Source organism: Cygnus atratus, chromosome 5 (genome assembly GCF_013377495.2).
Source record: "Cygnus atratus isolate AKBS03 ecotype Queensland, Australia chromosome 5, CAtr_DNAZoo_HiC_assembly, whole genome shotgun sequence".
NCBI lineage: Eukaryota > Metazoa > Chordata > Aves > Anseriformes > Anatidae > Cygnus > Cygnus atratus.
In genome coordinates, this window is record NC_066366.1 from 7,736,863 (window position 1) to 7,758,598 (window position 21,736).

General features: G+C 38.3%; 1 protein-coding gene across 2 annotated transcripts in view; it reads left to right on the forward strand.

The window, feature by feature from the left end:
* The window catches only part of MPPED2 (metallophosphoesterase domain containing 2), a 193,259-nt gene that overhangs the window by 58,209 nt on the left and 113,314 nt on the right, over nt 1-21,736 (forward strand). For both annotated transcript variants that reach the window (XM_035550154.2, XM_035550156.2), the window contains one exon: nt 20,907-21,055. The gene's annotated coding sequence lies outside the window, so the exon portion shown is untranslated. The remainder of the gene's footprint in view (nt 1-20,906; nt 21,056-21,736) is intronic.

The following is a 21,736-nucleotide window of genomic DNA, read 5'->3' on the forward strand; positions in this document are numbered from 1 at the left end:
TCGGTCTATTTTATGTCATGTTTCAACAACTTGCTGCAGCAGCGCTAATGTAACTTTCTGATTAATGTTTTTGTTTATGGTGTATGTATAACTGCATTTGACCAAGGACACACAGGCTGGCATTGCCTGTTTGTACATGAAAGGAAGTTTTTGATCCCTGCATGGTCTGAACAACAAAAAGTCAGTAGGTTCACTTACTGTTACAAAATCTAGAGCAAAGACATTTTGGCATTATAGGAAATATTTTTATATTCATATTTTTTGAAGGTAACTTTAGGAACAAAACTGTACTTCCAGAGAAAGCAGCTAAAATCACATGAGCTATGTGCAGTTCTTTTGGTTGAATACTTGTTTCATCTCATCTAAAGTTTTGGTCAAAGCTGTGTTCACAGTTTACACCTGTTTCGATCAGTACATGCAAGTGGATGGCAGCACTATTCTGGATTGTATGAATATGTGACTACTTTAGTCTGCAGTGTGATCTGGATTTAGATATTCATCTCAAATTCTTTTGCATTTTGGTTACTTGCAGGAAGTAGCACAACTAATGACGCATGATATCATATTGTGGAGTTAAAGCAGTATTTCCTTTGGAGAACACACTGGGAGCTTCCACGTGTGTTTCCAGGAAAACTTCCTCTTTTCTCTGCCCCCAGTTTCAGAATGTTTCTGTTGGGTTTGTTTGCACAGGACGTGTATTTTTTTCGATAAAAAGTACAAGTGCAGGTTGTTGCAAGACCCTTCTCTCCTCGGTGCTTCTCTTTCATTCTGACAAGATGTTAGCTTTAGGAAAATGAGTGTCAACAGACAAATAAGGATTTATTCCAACCTTCCTTAACATTTGTTACTAAAAAGAGTGCCAATATCATCCTTGTATAAATTGCAGTGACTCTCTTAGAGTCGAGCTTCTCTCATTTTCAAACAATTCTCAGATGAAGAATAATAGAAAATAAGCCAGCACCAGTGGATGAGCAGTAAAAAAGTTGACTGTCCTCAGTCTGTTTGGGTTTCTTTGTGCTCAGTTTTTATGTTTGCAGATATGGTTATTAGAGAGGGGGTCCATTATACTTGAAATAAATAAAGTAATGTTTCTGGACTGATATAACTTGAAAAAGCTTTAAGCAGTAGTTTTTTGTATATCTTATACGTACACTATGTTTTCTCAACATTTCATAGCTATTCTGTTGAGGGGAAAAAGTACATATGCTTAAGTACAAGGGCTTTAAATCATTAAAAAAAGAGACAAACGTGATATCATTTCTCTGGGATGCAGTTTGTTCTCAAAGATTTGGGATTCTCAAAGGGGACTCATACAGAAAGTCTGAAACACCCAATTCCTTTACATCTGTGACCTTATCTTATAAGCAAGTAAGACATTTTGCAGTTGGATGCTGCCTCTGTGGAATAACATTGTCAGAAAACCAGTCAGTAGCCTAAAAATGCCAGTGGTAATCACTGGCAATCAGACTAAAGCAAAACTTTTCTGAGATACAATAATAATAGCAATATGTGCGAAGTATGGTGGTGTAAGCAATCTTCTGGCCATCTAGTGCAATACAATCAATTTTAGGAATGCATTACAGAACATGACTACCTGATGGAAAAATAATCCCTTATGTTGCCTGGGAAGGGGTGGTAGCAAAGCTTTTTTAGCTGAGAATATTCTGGGAAGGCAGCAACCTGGTTTCTTCCTTACTTGCTGCGCACTTGAAATGGCAATTTTACTCCATGGCATCTTGGTGCTATACAGTTAATATGAGACTTGACATTAAATGCAAAATGAGTAGGAAGACGAAACTACTTGCAGATGGGACACATTTGAATGCATAATCACACCAACTTATTATTACCAGGGCTTTGGCTAGCATTTTGGTCCCTTTGGTATTTTTTAATTATTTATTTTTCCCGTTTGCCAGGTGGTTTCTGTTCCCTAATTGCATTTACATGTACTGTGTTCCTGTATGATGTACCAGGCAGCCTCTGTTGATAGTCAGGACTGAGCATGTTTTTCACTGTAGTGCCAAAGGAATGATTTTACACTCAGGGCGCTGCTTTATGAGTAAGACTTAAAACTGACAAGAGCTTTAAGTCCAGAGCTATGTTCTTTTTCTTTTACTTAACTTCATTTTTGGGCACTTATGTTCATTTTTAATTCTCTCTGCAGTTTCAAAGAGTTGTTTGTAAAACACATCTGCTTCTAAGCTGCAGTAAATACAAGCAGTGGTTGAAATGATACCTGTATTCTGAATGCTTTTGAAACTACACAGTAATCAATGGAGACAGAAGTCTCTTTATAAAAACAGAAGTTAGTATTTAAAATCAACTTTTGAAATACTGCAGAATTTTTAATTACTCTTAATTTAATTCTCTTATTTAATTACTTTTCAAATGTTCCCTTAATTTTTGTCAGATAGCCTTTTTCTTATGAATTTGAGTCGGGCAGAAATACAGAGATGTCAGAACAGAACAAAGCAGGAAGCTGGCTGTGTCTTTTCCCATCCCTTTCTTTTGTGTGGTTTCATGCGTGAGGATGAACACCCGTCACAGGGCAGAACAGTAAATATTGCAGAATTTTTTCTCTTAAACCTGGATGGTTTTAAACATATTATTTTGCTTGAGACGTTCAATGACGAGAGGACTATGTCTTTCTAATGAGACTTCCTTTTAACACCTTTGCTCATCTCCAGAAAAAGTCGTCCAAAAAGCAGTGCTTTTTATTTCTAACTCAGAGATATATCATCTTCCTGAAAGACATGCAGCCTGCAATTAACTTTCTTTCTTTACTTTTTTTTTTTGTGTGTGTAAGAATCAAACTTTATAGCATACCCTTGACAGCTTGAGTCATTTGATGGGGTCCTTCAAGGTAAAAGGGTCATGAAACATCACAGAAAAAGGAGACTTGTTCAAAAACCCCAGCCCTTAGCCTTTGCTGTAACTATGCTGCTTTTACTTCCCAAGAAGAAACACCATGCTTCAAAACGAAATACTTCTATCATATAGTAATAAACTAGTGTCAAATAGAGAGCAGATATAAAATTGCTCATCAGTTCTGCTCTTTTTCAAGTCTCCACTGGGAAAGATAATTAGTATAAGTTCCATAATGAAAGTGTTTTATTTTGTTTGTACCCTACTCTTTGGTCCAATCTCTTCTTCCCAAATCAATTTTATGAGATACTACTAGGAACTTCTGTTTAAGTAATACTTAAAATACCAAGAGAATTTGCAAAGGTGGACTTAATAGCACAATTCTTAGGATGCACCAGATACCGGCTAAAGCAGTAATACTTTGATCTCAAACACTGAACCTTGCAATAGGTCTAATGCTCAACTGTACCACCGGTAGCAATGAAATCTTGATCCCATTGCCATCAGTAGGGACTGGCTGCATTACTGTCAGTGCTCAGGCTCTCAGCTCATCATCATTATCAGCCATATTGCTGCTTGCTTTTCAAGTGTGATAATGGCTGTTAGCAAAGGGAAATGATATAAAGAAAATCTCTGTGACAACTATGGCAGTTGACCTGAGTTTGTTAATATAAAGAACTACTGATAATAGTTTAAAATAGTTTCCATTTAAAGGATAAAAGTAAGGAGATGAAAAGTATACTAATCTATCATTAAAAGGAAATGAAACTTCAGAAGAACTTTTGGCAGTGCCCCTAGCTCTGTGTATAGCCTTGTTAAAAACATTGATCAGTAAAGGCATAATGGCAGTGATAACAATGGTCAGGTGTGCAGCAAGGTAGTTGAGATAACTAATCTGATTAGAAAACTGGCAGACTATTTGAGGAACATCCGAAATGTTTATGGACTAAGGAATGTCGAGGACCTCGTCAATACAGCGAACTGCATGGACTGGACACCAGGTATGGGTAGGGATTCCAAACGCAAGGTGGATAAGCAACATCTGAAACATGTCTGTCAAAGAGTATGCTTTATATAGGAAGGATAGAAATTTAAGTGATAGGTGGTTTTCTGTGGTGATGAATCTGTGGAGTAATACGAAAGAACAGAATGGCTAAGACAAGTGTTTTGGAACTAAAATGGCTCACTTTTGGTTGAACAGTGATGTGATGGAAAAGTACCAGCAGTGAGCTATACAAGCTAAGTTTTGGTTGTGAGCAAAGAACTTTATAAAATAGTTTGACTGAACACTCTCAGAACTGTGTCACTGTAGTAAGGTTTAATGTCCCACATAAAAATGGGTGAAAAACTGGGAAATTAGTGGTGGGATCCAATTTTAACTTGGTGTGAGAATGACTTCTTCAAGTTGGTACAGGAGGAATAAAAGGTGATACTATGTTATGTGTGATTTTTGGTAAGCAGTAAGCACATAATGAAAGCTGTTCAAAGAGAAAAGCCTTGACTTGGTTGATTCTTTGACTAATTTCAAATCAAAAAGAAGTATAACAATCTATTCTTGAGAGAAATTAATAGAAGCAGAGAGCTATTCAGTGGAGTCGTACTGCAGAACTCAGGTTCTGGATTAGCTGTCTACTTTTGGTTTAAAAAGTGTTTGAAATTTACTTTTAAGCAAGAGGGAATAAACTTGTAAGGTTTTGAGGGCCAATGTTATGTTAGTCTGGGCAGCCACCTAAAAGAATATTAAGAGTAAAAATCTCACTAGAAATTAGGCAAGAAGCTGATGAACAGAGGAAGAGATCTGTCATGGGTAGGAAAATTGCGTGGGAAAAGTGCCGAAGTCAAGATAGCTTAATATGGGAAAGAAACGGAATGTAAACCAATGGTAAATAGTTCCTCATTGATGTTTTTAAAGAAAAGCTGGTGAGAGAAAGTGGGACTTGCCTTTAATACAAATGAGGTTTAGACTGAGGATAATCTAGTTTGGGCCAAAACAGCTGGAGGGGATGAAGAGGGTGGGTGTCAATGAAGTAATGCAGTTCTTAACGAGACTGAAAAGTATAAAAATACAATCTTAGTAAAGCTGAAATGAAAAATATGCATAATATACTTCAACCTGGTAGGGGAGAAGTAGCAGAGAAAAACAAGCGGACAACTCCTTCCAAAAAAACCAAGCACCTAGTACATGAAACTGTTTGCTCTAGTTCCTTTTTATTTTTAATAGATTATTAAAATGGTAAATACGGTGGTGAATAAAAGCATTATTTAGGAAACATATGCATGGTGATAAGGATGGTCCTAGATAACTTTCTGTTGCTCCAGCTTTAATAGTATACAGAGCTTTAAACCAAAAGTTAAAAGAAAGTATTAAAAACGAGGAAACAGAAAGCTCTGGGGATTGATGCGTAATAGGATAACACACCAAAGATAAATTTTGCCACATCTCTCTTTCATATATTAAATTCTCCATGTAAAGGATTTATTGTTTAAACCTGACTTCAGTAAATCATTTCTTATGGGTAATGTACGAAAAATCATGAAGGCTGGGGGCAGAGAGAAGTAAGAGGAAAACTGTGTAAGGTGGCTGAAGAATTCTACAAAAGTGTGTTCCAAAAGTAAAAAATTTTGACTGGAAGTAGATTGGAGTTATTTTAAAGGCCAGCTTTGGAATCATTGTTATATAATAACATAGGAATAAAAAGCAGGTACAATATAATTCAATTATCGCAAAGCCCAAAATTATGAAGTCATTGTTATTTAAAGAAATGAGCTTAAAAACTAGTCATAATGTCTTTTGCGAGATCTGAGCTAATCAATTGGAAATGACTACAAAGAGAAGAACCTGAAAATATTTGCACGTTACAGAATGAGGGTGAGCTACCGCTGTGACGTGGGTTGAAAAAAAGCAATAGTTATGTGCACCTGAAGAAGTATTTCCAAAAGGGACAGCAAATTGCTAAGGTCACATATGACAGTGCTACATGTCATTTGAATTATTGTGTGCTGTTCTTGCCCCTGTGTCAGTAATATAGTTCCAATAGGAAGAGGTGTAGGAAAAGGCTGCAAGGATTAATGATGGGATGAACCAGAGCACAGAGCAGATTGAAATAGCTTCATTTGTTTAGCCTAGCAAAGTGAAGCAGAAAAGTAGCTTGCTTGCTCTTTACAAGTGTGTTAAAGAAGTGAATGCCAGACAAAACAGCTGCTTAAGAGAAAGGAAAATATTGGCACAAGAACAAATTGTATTATCACCTGGTCTTAATAGGCATACATTTGGGCTGGAAATGAGAAGATCTCTTAAGGACTGGAGGAGGGAGATGCCAGAAGTGCTGTTTTATAGTAGAAATGGGAGAAAAATGCCAAGGCATTTCTAAGATAAAGTATGATTAATTTATAAACCAGATTCTGTGATGAAGTAGCTTGTGATAGCAGGCAATTAGTTTTGATTTAGGAGGCTCCTTCCTGCCCCGTGTTTGGGATTCATTAAGCAGTCTTCCCACCTGTCTCAGAGTGCGTGGTGCACAGGATGGCATGGCAGTGAGAAAGCACCAACAATGGCATTTTCATCCATGTCGTAAAATCAGGGGTATACCCTTTGAAATTGTTAAAGTTACCAAGGCTGTTCTCTCGAGTTCTGTCTGACTGCTTGCCACCTTGGCAGTTTGCTGATTGTCTACCTACCATCTATCTCGTAGCAGTTTTGCTGTACCAACAGAACGTTTGGCCAGTTCTAGCCTTCTCTATAGAGCACTGAAGAACAACAAAGAATCCAGAGCTCCTCCACTGCGGGTAGGTCTGAATTCCTGTATCTGTTCAGTTGTGGAGTTGCCTCCTAGAGCCCTCTTAAAGTGTCTGCCTCCAGAGGAGTGGACGTGCGGAGTCGGAGGGCAATGGCTGAAGTGCTCTTGGGCTTCACCAGCCCATGCAAGGTGGGGCATCCGTTCTGGGAACCACAGCGTGGCAATTCAATAAGACCTGCTGAGCCATGCTGGGACTCAGGCCGGCATGAAAACCAGTCCCAGACAATAGCTGTTGCCAATTCCTTTTTTCAGTTTTCTTCTAGTGAGCTTTCTGGTTTTCTGTGATCACCGGGTAATAGGAAGCCAGCTAAGAATTAATTCACATTGTTGTTGCACATTAGTAATCAGTGCCTGCATCCCTGTTCTGAAGTATATGTGCTTTAACAGTGAATTAAATTACATTTATACAAGAACTGAAAAAAAGCATGAGTGAATGTATCTTACACAAATGACAGCTGATTTTTTTATTGCGTTTAGTAAATTAAAAATATATATGGTGTTGGTAGAATATTTACACAGATGCTACAGCTTCAAGAAAAATAAAACAGAAATGAGGTAATGAAGAATAATATGTCCTTTTTTTTTTTTTTTTAAATTGAGATAGGATATTAATAATGAGAACTGGATCTATAATGGATTTTGTGAGTGAGGTGGGGTAAGAGTTAGATACTGCCTTTAAAAACCCATGCAGTTGGATTGTTTACCAACATATCTTTGTAAGAAATCTTTAAAATAAGGAACCTATCTACCAGAAAGTCTTTTCATGTTTCTTTCTACGAAATTGTCATGAAGCTTTGACTCTAGATAAGGGAATTATAATGAAATAAGGGAAACATTGTTTAGTTGTCAAAACGAATTTGAAGTGTGACATGTGTGGGAAGAAAGAAACCACAGAAAATTGGATATTGGCTCCTTGAAATTTATGTATGTAATGTGATGACTGTGGATTGTCTAAAAGAATCTAGCTCTTCATGGTTGGTAGAATCAGCTATTTTACTGACCTTTCTGATTTTATGTTTTATAAAGAGTGTTACTGTTGAGGAAACATAAACAAATACTGCCAGACAGGTGAAGTATTTATCTGTAATCAACTTAATATTCCATGTTTCTGCTTTTTTGCAGCTTTATTATCGTGCTTGCTCGAATTTCCTTGTAAATGAAATTGTAGATTTTAAATAAACGTTTCAGAGTATCCGTGAAACAAAATACTTTTTGCATCAGAAACAGAGTATTGGGTTTTCTTAGATGATTAAGATTCAGTTTTATACAAATAAGAACTACTCAGGTGCCATGCATGGGAATCAAAAATCAAATGTTTTGGTGTACAAATGACTAATGCTATTTCTTCTAATTACTGCTCAGTAGGGTTAAAGTATGCTCACGAGGTTAACGTGTGTAATGCTCAGGTATAAAGGCAGATACAGAAATATATTCTCTCTCTCATGTGTATGTATATGTGTGTATATATATATATGAAGAGTCAAAGGATGAATGAACACATTTTAAAATACAGATACGAATTTAAGGCATTGTGCTTCTCTTCTAATAGCCAAGCATTTGCATAATGATGATCATATCAACTTCAAAAGAAATGTATAGAATCCTAAAGTCAGCTTTGACAGCTGTAGCGAAGGGAGCTATCTCAGTCTTTTGTTTTGCATGTGCCTTTATAGAAAATCCCGGAGTGTGCAATAATGATAGTGCCAACGAGCTTCTGTAGGACAACTTGTTCTCCCAGTAATATGGTACAATTCTGTATAGACTACCGGTGGTTTTTTAAGTTTCTTTCAAATTCTGCACGGTTTTTATAAAACGGCCCAGGGAAATACATGTAATGCTTCGATGCTGGCAAGGCTGAGAAGCTGAAGGGAGGCGGAGGAGAGTTGGGGCTCCAGCCCAGGGTGACAGCGGCGGTGCTGTAAGCAGGGAGCATCATCCCGGGCTCGGCCCCACCGGTAGCGGGGGTGCGTAAGCGTGCCCTGACTGAGGGAAGGCCCGTCCTGCGCGGAGCTCTCTCAGCCCCAAGCAGACGGTTTGGCCGCGCGGTGGTCTTGGGAGGCGAAGAGGTGTTAGGAAGGGGCGGAGGCATCATTTTGTCATGCTTTCACAGCTCTGCCAGCACACGGCACAGTGTGCCGGCTGCTTGTACGCGCTGAGGCGCCTCAGGCGTGCCCTGTGCTGCAGTACAAAGGCTCTGCCCTTTTCTCAAAGCAAAGAACCTAAAGATCAAATACACGATGGACCCGAGCACATGTCCCTTTGGAAACATGGAGGGAAAAAATAAGCCAGCCTCTTTAAAAGTTTGAGTTTCTACAATGGACAAAAACACTGGATTTTTGCTTGTTCCAAATAACGGTAGAATCAAACTGTGCCGGCGGAGGGCAGGTGGACTCTGAGGCGAACAGCGTTTTTTCTTTCATTTGCCCAGACAGATTCCACCGTGAATGATTTTCACTGAGGTACTGTTATTTTACAGTAAGTCTGCCAACTTTAGAATGCGTAATCGGGTTCATGATCATGATAAATTATGTCACAGGAAAATGGAAGGAAACACACAAAGCAACAGTGATAGGACAGCTTGCTGGTTACGCCAGTCTAGAACCCATTATAACCCATTTCTTGATTGCATTTTAGGCAAATAATTTCAAAAGCATCTAAGTCAATTAAGAGCTCATTTTGAAAGCATTGTAGGCATTCAGAATTTAAGCCTCTTTGAAAGGTGTTTTTGAAAATGTAGCTGCAGGACAGTTCCATAGCTGCAAGTTGGGGATCACAGCACTTCTTGCAAAGGTGATGTGTGAATAAACATTCTTGAAAAGGAACTGGGGAGGCAGACAGGCTGCATGGGCTGTGGGACTGTGAGTGTTTATTGACGATAAGTCATGGCTTAAGCAGCCCGCACATCTCTCCTGGCTGCTGGTGGGTTGTGCCTGGCTCCTATGTTTGGGTTGCCGCAGTTGTTTGCACAGTGGCACAGTGAACTTGATCAAGGAGTAGATCCAGCTGGTAAAGGATAAAATATGTGGTGACTACGTGGCAACACAAATGCCTGTGCTAGCCAGAACATTGGGTGGCATGTGCAGCAGAAGGAGGTTGCTGGGAAGGAGGGTGGGAGCCAGGTGAGCAGCCTGCTGCCTGCTGAGTGGGAGATCTCAGTCCAGCCTTATTCTCATGTACCTTAAATGTTAATTGAGGACACAGAAGGGTTTTGTTCTAATGTACAAAAAGGATTGAATGTGGGCTCAGGAGAAAACTTGGAGATTTTGATCACTGATTTGCACACAAGTAAAACTGGCCCTCTCATTCACGTATTAAAAAATAGAAGTAAAGTAAAACATGGTGGTGGCCTATGAAAGAGATGATTTAGGAGTCATACTCTCAAGTGTTATATTTTGATTTTTATGAAGAATTTAGAAGGAAAAAAAATGGAACACTGCCTTTAAAGAAGATAGGTATAATTATTTATAAATTTTCTTAGAAGCTTATAGTGTGTCTAGTACAGCATTACTTTTATAATTACTGCTGCCTAATTGTGAGGTAAATCATTGCTGCATTACCCTTTTACATTTGTGATAGGGATACTCATACTTCAGGTTTGTCTTTCCAGGCTTCAGTGGCGGTATACTAAAGATGAATTTCATCTATTCCATGTGACACAGGTTGTTTAACAGGAAAATGTTTTTATTAGAGGAGCTGGGTTAAGGGTCCATCTGGAACCAATTGAATTCTATAATGGCCTAACCTATTTCTAGAGGGAAAGAGGAGGAAAAGCAGGGAAGAAATTCAGGCTAACAGTGTAGTTCTGCAATGTGAATTTAAGAACATTCCACTCCACACCCTCCAGCCTCTTGTTCCTGGGCTCTTGCTGTAATTTGCCACATCCTCAGCTTTGTGCATACAGACCCTTCTATGACTTCCTGTAAATTAGACTGTTCAAATAAGTGCTCTTAACAGTCTTCATCCAAAAAGGATGGGGGGAGCACCTAAATAGAACAAATGAGGGAAAAGCAAATTATGCGGTGGGAGAGGAAATGAACATGGGTCTATGAGAGGAGACTGGGAAGACAAGTTGCTGCTCGACCCATTATCCCTTGAGCCAGTCATCACTAAAAGCCCATATGTCATGTAACTAAGACTCGGTCGTAGGCTTTGATGCTCAACAGCCCTCCTTAGATTACCAAAGTATCCCCGTGTACCTCCCAGGACTGCATGCGAGGGCTCTGTCAATATATGAAGTTCTGTAAAAATACAAGACTACATATTGCAGCCTGATTCAAAGTCCAGTGAAGATCCCAGATGTCTTTCCTTTATTGCAAATGGTTTTGGACAGAACCTGTATGTGGTGTTTCCACATCAGATGGTAGGAATTCTGCCCGTCATGTGGTACAAATCAGGCTGAGTTTATTTAAAAAAAAAAAAAAAAAGGGAATGGAGAGTTGCAGTAACACTATCTGCAGTTGCAGGTATATCTTTAAAGCACTTTTTTAATATTAGAAATACACTGAGGCAGCATTTGCTTGATGCTGTGTTGTTTATAAGCCACAAACTTACCAAGGTTGCCATTTTGTAAACCTGTTCTCACAGTCAGACGCCATGTTAAGCAATTTCTTTCTCAAATGCAGACAGCCTGAAAGAAAGCAAATTATTGCTAGTTGTCCAGGACAAAAAGGGTTATGGTACATACATTAATATACATCATGGGACTCTGAACTTTTTTGATTGTGTTGTTTGTTTATTTTCAAATAAGATTGTGTAAGAGTCATCATTGATGTATCACTGTGTTAGCTTATGCAGTTTTAGCAGCATAAAATAAGGTCTCTGCCCAAACCACCTTAAAACGTTTTTAGTAAGCTATATAGAAAAAAATGTCTCCAAGAAGAAAGTGCATTTCCTTTTAGAAGGTGACAATTGAAAACATTTTATTTCTAACTCATATTGTACTATTAGCTCACGTCTCATATATTAACTATGTGAGGGTAGACTGATGGCAAAATGTAGAAAAAAATATTGCCTTGATAATCAAAACAAACAGCTGTGAACTCTGAAGCTGTGAATTTTCTGTAGCTTATGTTCCATAGAGCCATATCCTTGACAAAAACATTATAGGCAAGAGTATGGCTGGAGGAAATTAATGTAAAAAGTGTTGATTATAAAATACTGGTGAATGTCTTTGTGTATGCGTTTGGGGAGACAACAACTGTGTGGCTCACTTGTAACCCCATCTGCTTAAGTGCACTGCACAGTTGTTTGAAAAACCTTATAAAAAAGATAAAATCCTGAGTGCAAAAAACTAAAAATGCATCTATATTGAGAAAGTGTAGCCAATTGATTATTCAGCTGGCAAAATGGAAATTTCAAGTTGCATAGACAGCTAATTGTGGCCTGCCTATGGAATGACAGGTCTATAATTTTTAGTTTTGTGCACATTCAAAGCCAGTCACCTTGACACTTAACAGTCCATTATCTGCCGGCCACCGACCATATGATGATATTCAAAGAGTGACAGATCTTTTCCATTACAGAATGATAAAATGCACTATGCTTTATTTGGATAAAGCTGTCTTCACAGACAGAACAAACCAGGTGCTTATCTGATCTTTGCATGCAACAATGACATTGGGACACCTTTTACTCCACAGGGCTAACCCTTTTTTGTTGTCTTTGTTGTTCTTTGGGGATAAAGATGAGGGAAATTGGTATCCCCAGCATTGTTTCCTAGGAGAACAGGTAAACTGGTATTCGTATCTATTTCTTTCAGTATTAAATAAGATAGATTGCAGGAAGCATTGGGACTCACGTCATGCAACTACATGATTCATAACCTAGGAATAAATGTTTATTATTACTATTATTAATAACATCAATTGTTGTATTTTCAGCGTGAATACATAGCAAGGTCAGAAAACGTGTCCCAGGATACTTGTGACCAAATAAAAATCAACGACCCACCACAAATCAGGCTGAGAGCTAGCATTTAATTCAAACTCAAACAAGGGGTTGGATGCAGCCAGGGATTCTGTGAGTTCTACTGCACCTTCCTTGAATGTGGTGAATCTGTCTGCGGCTCTTGCTGGGCTGAGACAAGAACACAGGATAACAACCTTCTCTCTTTGTGGGGAAGACCTAGCTTGAAGACGAGGTGGTGTGATGGTGCTTCCTTCCAAGGCACTGTTTTTTTAGGGTAGGGCATTCCCTGGCTAAGCGTATCCCCAGGGCGTTGGAGTATCTACAGAGGAACATAAAGGAGTATTCTGTGCCAAAAACTTAAGTCACGATAGATAGAGATAGACATGATAGACAGTCTCAGACCTTGCTGTGAAGGGAAGGCTATGCCTTGGAACACTACAAGCATTTTGAGTGCCGGAGCATGCAGTTTTCAGGAGCCTCGTTAGAGATGGGCCCCAGCCAAAGCCATAAACTCTGCTTTGGCCTCAGCACTAGTTTCTGTACTGAATAGTTCTCAGTGAATTGGTTTTGTTTATTTATTTATTTCTAAATGTGAAGTTTTAGTTATAAATTCAGAATATGCCTTTAGAAATAAAAAATTAAAAATATTTCTGAAGTTTTATCAAGACTCAGTATTGTTTTTCTTTGCCTCTTCCAATTCCTAGGGATATCAGTGCAGATTCTCACTGATTCACTGTGTGCTGGAGCAAGTGGTATAGGAGTAACCATACAGAGCATTGAAAGAGAGAAGTTTTATCATTTTAGAATGATCTTAAAATGATAACAATCCTGTGAGTTACAAATTTGCAAACCAATTTCTTGAGCAATTAGACTTAGCGATAGTAACCTTTGCCACTAGAAAACACAATCTACAGATTTTCAAAATAATACACAGCTGCCATTGCAGTGTTAAACGTTATTCCTCTGGCTCCTTGCTCGTTCAGTAATGAGTGAAGATAAATCTACAGTATTTGTGATTTTTTTCCGTAAGAATTGCAGTTCATATGCAAATGTACGATCTCCTATGTGTATGTACAATCTTCTATACATACATACTGTGTATATACAGTGTATTAGATGTATTTATAGCTCTGGAGAAAAGGCTAATGAAGAGAGCATACTCTGAAGTGAACAGTCACGCGACTTCATTTGTTCCCTACATGCTGCAATAATACTAATAATACTACACCTTTTACTCTACAGAATGGCTTGTACTTGGGGAATTGTGTTTCATCCAATTTTCTTGAAAATAATGAACAAGTTCCCTCAGGTTTATTGGCACTACCTTGTGCACACTTTTTTGGTGTAAATTATTTATTCTACTAATTTAACAGCAAACAGTCCTGGATAGTGAGCTTAGTGAGGCAATTTCATACATATTGGTTGTAGGTTAATTATTTAGGGATTGAGATATCTCTGGTAATGCCAAATAAGTACAGACCTAATCAGAGAAAGCAATTGAATGCGGCTAGGTTTTCCAAATCTCAGATTGTGCAACCATTATATGATGGTCATTAAGTTTGGTGTGTTATTGCAAAAGAACACGAATGTGTTTTGAGGTAGTCCACGCATTAACCCTTATGGTTCCTGTCATTTCCCAGGCGATCGGTTCTGATCACTCAGACCCAGCTAAGCAGAATACTTGTATCTACATATTCTGTTATTGTGGAAATTGAGATAGTTAAGGATGTTACTGGATATGCATCTCATGGGATAGTGTAACGGTTTGGGGGCTGATGAAATACGGATGCTGAAGAATCAACGGATAAATCATATTTAGCAACTAAAATAAACATCCTCTGTTTTTTGAAAGGTGTTGTGCAGTCACGGAGAGGACATTGATTAACTGTTATAATTTTCACAACTTTATAGAAAGATGTTGGTGCTAATAGACTAAAAAACATTAAACATCTTGAGTCCTATGTAGCATCACTATCCAGTGTCAGTTAAACGAAAATACCTATTTTTTTTTAAATCAATGAGTTAAAAGTATTCTTAATCGGCATGAGGGTTTTTTCAGCTGACATAAAATGAGTTAGGCAGCTCATTTGAGAGGACTGTAATCTCTGAGCAGAACCTGGGAAGATGATGAATGAAAAGCAGCGTGATGAGAAATCATTAAGGAATGTTTGGTGTTTAGAAAATGTTGATGCTGGGACAAAGTTGTTTCCATTCTGTCATCTTTATTTCTACAACGAAGTTAGTGCTCTGTGCTGTGTTGTGCTTTATTTCTTAAATGGCCCTCAAATCAGGGCCAGAAGGAAGGGCTAGTAACTCTTTATCGTATGTCCATGTTTTAGCATCTCTTCAGTAGCATTGGGGCGGGGGTGGAGGGTTGGTCTGTTTTTCAAAACCACCAGTGCAAGTAATCTGTTCTGCGGGGCATTGTTTTGGTAGGGTTTGGACACAATCTAGCTCTTGGGTGCGGATTCCTTTTTAATGTTAAATATAAACAAGTTCCTAAAACATGACTTGAAGTTACAGTAGGTTGGGGGGAGAAGATTTGAGATGATCCCTTTTTATCTAAAGCAGTTCATTCCACAGGTTTAGGTCAGCCTTCATGGAAATGTTTGCTGCCTTCCCTGTGAGCCCTGCTGTGTTCTTTAAGGATCCATTTTGCTGGAGGAGGAAAGTTGTTCATTGCAAAGCTTTAGTATTCACGGGCTTTCCAGTGTAGAGGGTAGAGGACATGATGGTGAGATCACGATAGTTTGCATTGTTGAAGGGACGTACTGAAGTGTTCTGCACTAATTGGATTTTCTTTAGCACGAAAGCCTTCATGCCAGATGTATTGCACTGGTAAGAGAGATGAATAGCTGAAGCCAGATCATTAACAAGCACGATAGGATGGAGTCACTTAGCAGAAGATTGAAGGAAGCCTCATTTGTTGCCATGTAAGGGCATTATACTAGCAAGGATTTCAAGAGTACAGCTAAATATGTTTCCCATTTCCCACTCACTTGGTCTGAGATGCATCCTAACAATATTTTACCCTATTTTACTACGTAAAAATAAATACCATCCTCCGATGAGGATGAAAAGCTTGGATGTATCACGTGTCCTCTGGTAGGAAGACCTGCTAATCTGCTGAGTTCTCCAGTTGCTATGGGATTTTTGCTTTTGTAAGGAGAGAGCTAATAAAACTCATGATCAGTGGAAGAAGGTAGGAGAATCTTGGGTAGTATTTTAATGACGAAGTTGCTTCAGGGAAGCAAGGAGGAGACTAGGGGCTGGAGTCTAATGCTAGTCCATGGCTACCTTCTGAAAAGAAGTCTAGAAGATGGATGTTAAAATCTGTCCAAGGTTCTAATGAAACTATGGACTGGAGTGAAGAGCTTAGGGATCATTCAGCAACTTATATTTTATGGAACTATGGAAACTGAAAATTAAAAACATGAAAGGAAGACTGTAATAGTTGTAAGAGTGTATGAGGAATGTTGGCAAAAGTATGAAATAAAACGTATACAGCTGTGTTAAGAAAAATACTTAACTCCATTTTAAATGCCATGAGTCATTAGGATGTTTCAAAAGGCAAGAACCAGAATGGTTTGGTTTTCCAGAAAAAAAAAAAAAGAAAAAAAAAAGAAAAAAAAAGAAAAAAAAGAAAAAAAAAAGAAGAAGGAAAACGTCTCAGTTAATCGTAAACTGTTTTTAATTATAGGAGTATGCTGCACTTCTGCTTAGGGGCAGTCCCTGTGCTCTTAAATCCACCAGCTTAGAATCGTGCAGGTACACATGGAAATGGGAACACAGCTAATCAAAGGCTTCAGAGTTACACGGGATGAGTGTAGGAAGGTTGGAAAGGGAATTGTGGAGGATTTGGGACAATTGGGCCTATGCTAGTTCTTGTTATTTTAGAGTCTTATTTTGTTAAGACAAGGTGCCAAAGACAAGTAATAAAAATGACTTTTTCATAATTCAAGAATTATATGAGCTGGTAGGCTGGAAGAAAAGAAAGAAAATCTCTTCATGTTTGGGCAGTACAGCTATTTTTCCTATAAAGCCGAGCACATGTAGAAAACTGAGCTGTGCAGTGTAATTAAAATTGAGGAATACTGCATCTAATGTAGTGATGCTAGTCTGACCAGTGAGTGAGAGTAATACATGAAAGACACAACTTTGTGAAATGAATGGTTTCCTGGATGTGATAAACCACTTGTTCTTTCAGTGCGAGACAGAAAAATGGATACAGACTTAGTGAGCTGTGATGGATGGGTCTTTAAAAGCCTCCCAGTTTTGGGAAAAAATAAATATTTATTTTACTAACCTAGATGGAGACGCTCTAGCCAGTCCAGTGTTTAAATTTATGCCTGCATTACACATCTTAGAGTTCTGTAAAGAGCTACCTGAAATGGCTGTAAATGAGTAAGCCGGGTAGTGGAAACAGTCATAGTAAGGAACTCAACAAGCCCAACTTTATCCTGTTTAAGAAAACCCAGTTTTGAATTCTTCATTTTCCTTTTCTGTTTGTACATGTTAAATTATCAGTGCAGGATGCAGGGAAATTAACAGATTATAAGGGTGCATTTTTGTTGGATGTGACACCACACATCCAGTGTGTTGAATATGATGCCACTGGGTGAATATTCAGTAACAAAGCACTGGATCCCACCCTGTCAGGTTCCTTGTTTCTGCTTTGCTGATCTGAGCTGAGATGCTTGCTGTAATATGACATGAGGTGCAGCACTGTATTTCTAGCAGCAGGCTTGTTCATCTGCTCGCAGATGGAGTTCCCCCTTCTCTTTGTGGCATGGACTAGGTGTTTTGAGGAGAGAATACTGTAGACAGGCACAACAGTCAGGATTTTAATCATTTTCCTAACAAAACACAATGAAAGTCTTCAGAAAGTTGACATAGCTTGTCTGCTAGGCTTTCTGCAGTAGTTGTTTTTTATTTCTGCCATGAAGCAGTTCTAAAATGTAGTGCAAACCAGTAGGAATGACTGTGCAAAAGGTGTGTGATGCTTTCCATTGTTTTACTGATCTGTTTCCCAGTTTACCTTCTGCCTAGTGGCATGGAGATACAGCTCAGCCCATTTGTGTGAGAAGGAGAGCACAGGACTGGTCTGGATACAACCAAAGTAATCATAGAAACTTGAAATAAGAACACCTGACAGATTCAGAGTTTCCTGGGTGGAATATAGCCTTTGAAAGTCTCCCAAGAGAGTTACATTTTGTATTTCAGTGACATGTCTTTCAATGAGTCTTCTGATTTTAACATTGTTCTTTAGTATGAAATGCTAAATGGACAATCCACCTGCCTGTTTCACAAGTAGGTCAGCATTTGATAACTGCATTAAAATTGGCCTTTCCTAAATCCTCTCTCTCACTGCAATCTTTGCCGTCCCTCTCAATTTTTCTACGTTCTAATGTTCCACTGTGGAGAAAACGTTGAGTCTTTTGAGATTATTTCCAAACTGTCACCCACAGTGAAGCTATTTTGTTTTTGTTTTGGATTGTTTCTTCCTCAAAAGCTTGTGAATAGGTATCACAGATATGATGCCACGTGGGAAAGACTTTTTTTTTTTTTTATGCTCATGCAAAATTCTGTCTTTTTTCTATTATCCTGAAAAAAAATCCCAACATTTTGGGCTTGTGAAAATACCTTAAAGAATATATTCAAAATATTTAAATGTATTTGTAATCTAATTCTCAAGCCTAACATCCAGTTCATTTTCAATGTGGCCTATCACTTCTGGTGTGACATTACTGAAAACCTGCTGATTAAAGCCAGCTCTCTTATGCATACTTTACCTCTGTGACCTCTAAGTAGCTTGAAACCATTTGAACTCTGTCTAAATTGGATCCCCCTGGTTGTAAGTGTTACTGCATGTCAGTTCTGTGTCAGTTGGATGGAAATCTTGCTGTAGAGGATGAAAGTTCACAGCTCACTATTAATCTACTGGGCAAACTACATCTAATGCCTTCAGTTTTCTTGAAATACAGCTGCTGATGACCTCTGACAGGTAAAACACAATATAGGATTTTCTAATATTCATTTTTAGTATAGGTATTTAAAAAGTATCATGTATCCTTCTTCTGTACCAAATAAAGAAGAGAGAAAATTAAGAATAGTGACGAGTAGGCGATCGGAAATGAAGACTTCTGTTAATAGAATATGTCTGAGTCCATTACTACATAGTTGTCTTGTTCTCAAAACAGAACGTGCAAATTCTGGCTTCAGTAAAGGAAGCTGTGTACTGTTGAGCTACTGGCTGTGATTCCCCTGATGTCTGTAGGATGAAACGTTCAAACTGGTGTGTGAAGAGGAGCTTAACAAAGGAAAAAAAAAAATCCTGAACCTGCATGGCTTCTGGAGCAAGCAGCATAAATCATTGCGTGCTGGTGGAGTCTAGCCTTAACTCACAAATAAGAACTAATAATTTAGCACCAGAAACTGTTTACAAGAGAATCTGTATAGAGTTGTGTAAACTGGGTGACACCATTACCAACATCTCTGTTACAGTGCAACACCTTTGCTCTGTCAGCGTTAGGGAGTCTTAAATTGTAAGTACATTACATTTGGGTTTGCTTTTGAAGTGACCTTTTTTGTACAGAGAATTCCAAGCTAAAGCAAAAGTTTAATAGGTGCAGGTTTGTAAGTTTGCAACTTGATCTCACTTTTGTTTAAACTAATGGTAAAACCTCTGCCTCTTTCAGTAGGAGCAAGATTTAAATATTTAGTTAGCATCTGAAAGGAAGCTAATCTTGTATTCCTTGCAAATCCCAGATTGTCTCTGAAAACAAGTGGGGTTTGGCAGGAGGAAAGAAGTGTCTAAGATTAAGCACTGGTTTATGGTGGGATAATGATGACACTGGGAGGGACACTTTTAAGGCACTAGACATGAATCAGATTCAAATTTCTCAAAGCCATGTACCAGTCCTGTTGCCTTAAAGTGTGCTTTTGCTAGGTCTGAACGGAGCCTTGGCTGTTAGAGAAACCTATGTTTAAAAGGAAAATGTAGTCTGTGGAGTGTGTTCCTATTTTATAGTATCTTTTGAGCCCTTTCAACTCCCCTTACTCTGTAGCTACAAGTGTGTCGTTACAAAGCATTGTAATTCGGTAAGTCAGATAAAGTATCTCATGTGACAACTCTTTCCCATCCTCATTCCCTCTCAGGGAAGAACAAAACAACAGTAATAAACCAGTAAAGGTATGGCTTAGGCTGTTTTAAGACACTGTCTCGTGGATCACTTCTCGGACAGTTTAAGAGCATGTTTTTATGTGGTTTCCATTTTGAAATCCAGATTTTTTAAAATCCTGAGAGCCTGACTCCTTTTTCTGTGAGTCACACAAAGAAATAGGTTTTTGGTTCTAACATGTGGAGAATCCGGAGTCCAAAACCTTGGAGTTCTCTCCTGCCAGAGGCTCTAACACCTGCTATCAAAAGGGAGCAGCAGAGCTCCCTGTGGTGCGGTGTTCTGGTCACTCGTGTGCGGGAGAACAGAGCTACTTCAGTGGCAGTGCCGCTGAGCTTTCCTGTAAACATGCGCACACATTCTGATGTGAATATAATGTAACAGCATAAGCACTCTTACAACAGTGTAGCAACAACAAAATGCAAGAAAAAAAAAGTTAAGCAGCTTGCAGACTGTGGCAGTCTTGTGGTTTGTGAGCTTTTAATCATTGATTTTTGCTTTGTTAATTTGGCAGTATTGAACGTAGGTAACTAGCGTTCTGATCCAACAAGTATTTGGGAAAGAGCACCCCGATGAAAATCCATCAGAAGATGAGTGAATGTTGGAAAATGACCTGTGCACAGTTACTCAGATTCTGAACTGAAAGTACTAAAGCGTGAACTGACAATTATGATCTCTTCCTTTACTGTTTTTGGCTCACATTATTAATTAAAACAGAGAACTCCAGATAGGAAGAATAATTTACCCCCTGAAGAACTTGCATATATGTTAATTTTCTTTTTAAGTTGATAGTATACCATAGGTAACTTACATTGGAAAGAATAGGAAGTGTTACTGAAACCAACAACGAGGGATTAGGTAGTACGGTTTAATAGGCTTTGTTGTATATGAAATGGCTGGCTAACAGCTTGTTCTAAATAGGAAAGCGTAATTGTCAGACTACTAGTTTATCTTGCATCTCGGTAGACACATCAGCTAGTCTCAGAATGTTTTCCATCCAGATTTGTTTTAGAAACTGTAGAGTTTTGTAGGTTTAGCCCCATACTGGACATGCCACTGGCCTTGTGGAGAGTTGGGATCTGAATCCCATCTTTTTCCTTTGTCTTTTCCTTTGTCTTTTTTATGTTTTTAATTTTTTCTCTTCATTTCTCCTTTTCAGAAGTGAGACATCTCAATGGACACATCATTGTGACAGTGAGGGTGCTCCAAAGAGACACTGTGACTCTGCTTCTCTCAGCCACTGTCAAAGGCTATGTGCAGATCTGAAAGCACAACAGGGATCAATGGGAATCCAATGTGGACAAAAAGGTACCCTGGTTAAATTCAAAATGAGTTTTATAAACTGATTTTAGAAACGGTTTTTCTTTTAAAACATATCTTTTAAACAAGATCACAGTTTTGAATTTGCAGTAATGACATCACAAAAGATAGAACTGCGGCCAATATTTCTGATAGGGAAAAAATATATAAATGGTAAATTTATACTACCCTGACAGAAGAAGTCTTCTCAAGTGCAGAATTTGGATTAACAGTAACTGACTGAAAAAATGACTTTTTAACGCACAGATTTTAAGATCATCTTATGGGAAAAGATGATATTAAAACCCATGGAAATCATGCATAGATTACTTTTGAAACTCGCATGCATTACCAGTAAGTCCTCTCTAGATTCCATTTACCCTTTTTCTACTAAGCTTCCTATCTGTATATCCCCCAATAGAAAGAAATCTTCTAGACATTTACTAGCACAACTTTCTAGTTAGGTTTATTGATAATTAATCTCTGTAAGTCCATGTGCAAAAACATCTCATTATCATTCTTTTAAAGCATGATATAGGGTGTTTGTTTGTAGATCTTTTTCCATTTCATGTTTTCTGCTCTGTGCATGTTATGGTGAGATTGTGGGTATAGCTTAGTTAAATTTTCAAATCAGTCTGTGCTTTAAAGAAATTAGTGCTTGATATATACGGCTGCATTGATGCTGACATT